This window comes from Nerophis ophidion, linkage group LG13 (genome assembly GCF_033978795.1).
Source record: "Nerophis ophidion isolate RoL-2023_Sa linkage group LG13, RoL_Noph_v1.0, whole genome shotgun sequence".
Taxonomy (NCBI): domain Eukaryota; kingdom Metazoa; phylum Chordata; class Actinopteri; order Syngnathiformes; family Syngnathidae; genus Nerophis; species Nerophis ophidion.
The window spans coordinates 17,429,249-17,435,745 of record NC_084623.1 but is presented as its reverse complement, the minus strand read 5'-3'; the positions used below and the strand labels follow the sequence as shown (position 1 = coordinate 17,435,745).

The 6,497-nt window shown below is 39.0% G+C and overlaps 1 protein-coding gene across 6 annotated transcripts in view; it reads left to right on the top strand.

Moving 5' to 3' along the window:
- lrp1bb (low density lipoprotein receptor-related protein 1Bb) overlaps window positions 1-6,497 on the top strand; it is a 993,888-nt gene that overhangs the window by 946,495 nt on the left and 40,896 nt on the right. The window lies entirely within an intron of this gene.

Here is a 6,497-nt window from a genome sequence, read left to right as displayed (position 1 = left end):
CTGATCAAAAGGTTTAATATTTCCTTAAAAAGGACAGAGATTGTTCGTGACCATTAGTACCAGTTTATCAAGTATTTGTGACCCCTAATAATACTAAACCTATGCGGCCAAATTCTAATTGCACCAAAAAGACATTATTGATTCTGCTTACGTCAACCTTGCGTACATTTTTTTTTTTTTTACCGCAGTTCCAGCTGTGTATTGTGAGTACCGTATTTCCTTGAATTGCCGCCGGGGCGCTGATTAATTTAAAACCTCTTCTCACTCCGGCGTTTACCAAAGTTATGCTGCAAAGGCAAGCATCCGCTGATTATTTTAAAACCTCTTCTCACTGCGGTAAATTTAGGCCTGCGCTTATAAATTTGAGTGTGATGTAAGGATACCATCATGAAAAGCACATTTAAGAAAAAAAACGTTCTGGTCTTACCTTTACTTATAAATGAAGTCCACGCGTAGCTTTTTCTGATCAAAAGCATCGATAACTTGTTTATAGAAGTCTTCCTTGTCTTTCTTCAGTTTTAAAAGTCTGTCTGTCTCGATGGAGATCTTCCTTTATCACCTCCTGCTTCGATTGAAAGTCCAGTTTAGAAAACTGTTTTATTTTAGATATGTAATCCTCTATGTTAAAAGTGCAAGCGAGAGGAAAAAAATAAACGATCGCTGCTCACTCTTGCTACTTGTTGTCACTTCTTCTGCAGCCGAGTAGTCACAAGAAGGAACACTAGCGCCTTCTACCACCAGGAGGCGGGAGTCATTTAATGACTCATATTTGACACACGCAGCTACGGTATATTAATAAAACATAGCAGCTCACGGTTCTTTTTAGCAAATACAATAGCTTGGACCTTAAATCCTACTGAATAGCTCTTAATCTTCTTTCCTTTATGCGATTTCAAATTATTGAAATCTGCTTCTTCCATTTTGAAAATGACGACAGGTTAAGTGTCACTCGTGACGTGACGAGTTTGACCCGGCGGAAATTGTAGGCATATGCTAATTATTTTGCGAAAGGAGTTTGGCCCGGCGAAAATTGTAGACATGCGCTAATAAAAATTATATTTTGCGAAACAATTTTGACCTGGCGTTAATCTTGAGCCGGCGGTAATGATAAGCATGCGCTAATTATTTTGCATACTATATACCCGGTGGCAATTCAAGGAAATACGGTAAATGCATTTTACACCATTCTATCTACACATTCTTGTTTGTACTTTTGGGCCTTTTTTGTTTTGCCTAAAATTATGACATATGAGACTACCACAATACTGGTTTATGAAAAAATTCCCACATCATTTTGATAGGTCTGTTATCCGTGCTCTGAACCTTCAGGCAGGGTTTTATCGAAGCTAAAAAGCTATCATTAAACTATAACTGCCAACCAATCAGCATAGTTGTAATATAGCGCAGAGTATCAAAGTTCATGGTTTTTAGGTTCATATGATTGAATGGATGGATGGATTGATGAACGAAATTGGCAAAAATGCTCTCATAAAATGTTAAAATGAGTCTCAGGCATGCTTGATTTGATTCAAAATACCGTATTATTGAGCTAATGTATATAACCATTTATTATGATTGTTTATTGTTTATTGGCGTATATATAGGAGCATACAAAATAAAAATACAAAGAATACACGCATTACCAAACATTATACAAAGGAAAAATGGACACCCTTTTCCGTGCAGCGCCCCCTATATTTTACATCTGATTCACAGTGTCCTTTTGTAGATGCTTTTTTTTTTTTTTTTTTTTGCACAGCAACACGTGATTGTAGCTCAGCAGGTATTAATCTGTCATGTTTTAGAGTACCTGTCGCTAACTTTCTTCATCAGACAACTGTATTTACAGGCATGACTGAAAGGAGCTCAAAATAGGCAGTTTTCTTTCATTCAAAATTCAATGCTTTTAGGGTTTTTCAGAATGTATTCACGAGTGTTCTTTTCCTACAGCATTCACACTTTTCTACCGGCACTACTCCCACATTTCACTTGACCCCACCCACACCAGGCCTGGGCAATTATTTTGACTCAGGGGGGCCAAATTTAGAGACAACAATGTGTCCGGGTGGCTGGTATATATATTTTTAAGAACACTAATACAAAACTTCACGATAATGTCTGATTGATTGTGAAAAAGGTTATGACAGAGCGCCTTAAAAAAAACGGGATGGATTTTAAAATGTTTTCACTGAATGAGGCACCCAGAACGTACATGAAGATAAAGAATGTGGGATTTACAATATTAACTATGAATGATAAAACGCTGAATATTGACAACATATGAACGTCACCTACCCTCTCGATCAACATATTTTTCAATCAAGCGAAACGCAACAAATATGCAACAAACACCACGAAATATGAACGCGTAGGGTATATCTGGTATATCTGCTATATCACTCAGCTTTAAAACTTTGTCTTAAAAATCTCCTTCCGTCTGTCTCTCTGACACCCGCATTTCAGGCTGACACTCTGTGGAAACGCTCCCTACCCACACTGCTTGGTGCCTCGTCTGAGCTGCTGTGACTTAGATTACCATAGCAACTAATTAGATTACCATAGAAACTAATTAGATTACCATAATAACTAGTATATCATGCAAAAGCGGAGATTCCCACCATTGAAATACTTTGTATAGTTCAAGACTTATGGTCATTTAATAACATGACTGCACATCATCATGGCAGCTTCAGTTTCCATCTTAAAGATCGAAAACAATTATTTGGGAATGTCCGACGGGCCAGATTGAAAAGCTTAATGGGTCCCCCGGGCCTCACCTTGCCAAGGTCTGCCCCACACGTTTTAATCAGAGCAACTCTCCATCCTTGATTTATACTGATGTATTTTACTCAGAATAATGTACATACAGTACATCCCAAACTGTATATGCAAATATATTTTATTGGCATTTTTTGTCTTACATACTTTTTAAAGTGATGTATTTTTGCTGCATTGGTAACATTTAAGTTTAAGAATGGTTCATTGTATTGTTAAATGATGATTTTCAAATTGAAAACGTGTGTCTGTATTTCATCGTATTATCATTTGTGGTTTGTTTTGTTGTGTTGTGTTCATCAATAATATGGTTTATTCTACACTGAAAGAGTTTACTGTGTTTCAAGTAGGACAGTACATTTTCTTACACAAACTTTTAATGCTGCCTACAATTTTTATCACAGTGGTAATATTAACAACAGTATTGTTTGATCTGCACATGGCCTTAAAGGGGAACTGCACCTTCTTTGGAACTTTGCCTATTGTTCACAATCATTACGAGCGATAACAATACAGATGTTTGGGTTTTTTTGCATTCTAAAGATTGAAAACATTTTTTTAAAAACCCTCGTAAGTTGGGGCTAATGGAAGTTCCCTGTGTTACCTTAAAAGCCCTTTCAAACCTCTTCAAATACTACTATCAACATTTTATATTCATGTTGTAAGTATATAAATAATGTAGACAAGACACATTCATAAGGATATGTACTGTATTTGGAGATTTTAAGCACGGGCAAAACTCATTTTCCTGGGCACATCGATTTCACTTCTCAGAGCTAGCAACAACGGCGAAAGTTTCTACCTCTGTCAACAAAGGCGAATGTTCCTACTTATGGCAAAAAAGACAAGTGCCCTTGCTTCTATCAAATAAGCAAATGCGAGTGTTTCTACTTCTAGCAACAAAGACGAGTGTTCTTATTTCCGGCAACAAAGGCGAGTGTTTATACATCCTGCAAGAAAAGCGAGTATTTCTACTCACGTCAACAAATATGTGTGGTTTTCTTACGGTAACAAAGGCGAGTATTCTTCCTTTCGTCAACAAATGCGAGTGTTTCTTCTTCCGTCCAAAAAAAAAAGTGTTTTTACTTCCGTCAATGAAGACGAGTGTTTCTACTTCCGTCAATAAAGACGTGTTTCTACTTCCGTCAATGACGACGAGTGTGTCTACTTCCGTTAAAGATGGGTGTTTCTACTTCCGTCAATAAAGACAAGTGTTTCTACGTCCGTCAAAGACGAATGTTTCTACGTCTCTCAATAAAGACGAGTGTTTTTACGTCCGGCAATAAAGACGACTGTTTTTACGTCCGTCAATAAAGATGAGTGTTTCTACTTCCGTCAATAAAGACGAGTGTTTTTACTTCCGTCAATAAAGACAAGTGTTTTTTACGTCCGTCAGTAAAGATGAGTGTTTCTACTTCTGCCAATAAAGACGAGTGTTTCTACTTCCGTCAATAAAGACGAGTGTTTCTACTTCGGTCATCAAAGGCGAATGTTCCTACTACGTTCAACAAATGCGAGTGTTCCTACTTCCGTCAATAAAGACGAGTGTTTCTACGTCCGTCAAAGACGAGTGTTTCTATGTCCGTCAATAAAGACGTTTCTACATCCGTCAAAAAAGACAAGTGTTTCTACTTCCATCAATGAATATGAGTGTTTCGACTTCTGTCAATGAAGACAAGTGTTTCTACTTCCATCAATGAAGACGAGTGTTTGTACTTCCGTCAATAAAGACGAGAGTTTCTGCATCTGTCAAAAACTAGTGTTTCTACGTTCGTCAAAGACGAGTGTTTCCACGTCCTTCAAAGACGAGTGTTTGTGCGTCCATCAATAAAGACGAGTGTTTCTATGTCCATCAATAAAGATGAGTATGTCTACTTCCGTCAATAAAGACGAGTGTTTCTACTGGGGCGGTATAGCTCGGTTGGTAGAGTGGCCGTGCCGTGCCAGCAACTTGAGGGTTGCAGGTTCGAGTCTCGCTTCCGCCATCCTAGTCACTGCCGTTGTGTCCTTGGACAAGACACTTTACCCACCTGCTCCCAGTGCCACCCACACTGGTTTAAATGTAACTTAGATATTGGGTTTCACTATGTAAAGCGCTGTGAGTCACTAGAGAAAAGCGCTATATAAATATAATTCACTTCACTTCACACTACTTACGACAATAAAGAATAGTGCTTCTACTTCCATCAATGAAGACGAGTGTTTCTACGTACGTCAATAAAGACCAGTGTTTCTACTTCCGTCAATAAAGATGTGTTTCTACTTCTGTCAATGAAGACGAGTGTTTCTACTTCTGTCAAAGACGAGTGTTTCTACTTCCGTCATTAAAGACGAGTGTTTCTACGTCCGTCAAAGACGAGCTTTTCTAGGTCCGTCAATAAAGACGAGTGTTTCTATGTCTCTCAATAAAGATGAGTGTTTTTACGTCCGTCAATAAAGGCGAGTGTTTTTTACGTCAGTCAATAAAGACCAGTGTTTCTACGTCCGTCAATAAAGATGAGTGTTTCTACTTCTGCCAATAAAGACGAGTGTTTCTACTTCGGTCAACAAAGGCGAGTGTTTCTACTTCGGTCAACAAAGGCGAGTGTTCCTAATTCGGTCAACAAAGGCGAGTGTTCCTAATTCGGTCAACAAAGGCGAGTGTTCCTAATTCGGTCAACAAAAGCGAGCGTTCCTGCCTACTTCGGTCAACAAAGGCGAGCTTTCCTGCATACTTCGGTCAACAAAGATGGGTGTTCCTGCCTACTTCGGTCAACAAAGATGAGTGTTCCTACTTCGGTCAACAAAGGCGAGTGTTTCTACTTTGGTCAACAAAGGCGAGTGTTCCTACTTCGGTCAACAAAGGCGAGTGTTTCTACTTTGGTCAACAAAAACCAGTGTTCCTACTTCCAGCAACAAAGGCGAGTGTTCTTACTTCGGTCAACAAAGGCGAGTGTTTCTACTTTGGTCAACAAAAAACAGTGTTCCTACTTCTAGCAACAAAGGCGAGTGTTCTTACTTCGGTCAACAAAGGCGAGTGTTTCTACTTTGGTTAACAAAAACCAGTGTTCCTACTTCTAGCAACAAAGGCGAGTGTTCTTACTTCGGTCAACAAAGGCGAGTGTTTCTACTTTGGTCAACAAAAAACAGTGTTCCTACTTCTAGCAACAAAGGCGAGTGTTCTTACTTCGGTCAACAAAGGCGAGTGTTTCTACTTTGGTCAAGAAAAAACAGTGTTCCTACTTCCAGCAACAAAGGCGAGTGTTCTTACTTCGGTCAACAAAGGCGAGTGTTTCTACTTTGGTCAACAAAAACCAGTGTTCCTACTTCTAGCAACAAAGGCGAGTGTTCTTACTTCGGTCAACAAAGGCGAGTGTTTCTACTTCGGTCAAAATAAACGAGTGTTCCTACTTCCAGCAACAAAGGCGAGTGTTCCTACTTTTTATGACAACAAACGCGAGTGCTCTGGCTTCCATCAACAAAGGCAAAAACAAGTGTTTCGACTTCTGGAAACAAAAGACGAGTGTTCATACTTCCTGCAACAAAGGCAAATGTTTCTACTTCCGTCAACAAAGACCTTGCTTTTAATTTATGATAACAAAGGCGAGTGTTGTTCCTTTCATCAACACTTTCATCAATAAATGCGAGTGTTTCTACTTCCATCAATAAAGGCAAGTGTTTTTACTTCGGTCAATAAAGGCGAGTGTTCCTAATTCGGTCAACAAAAGCGAGCGTTCCTGCCT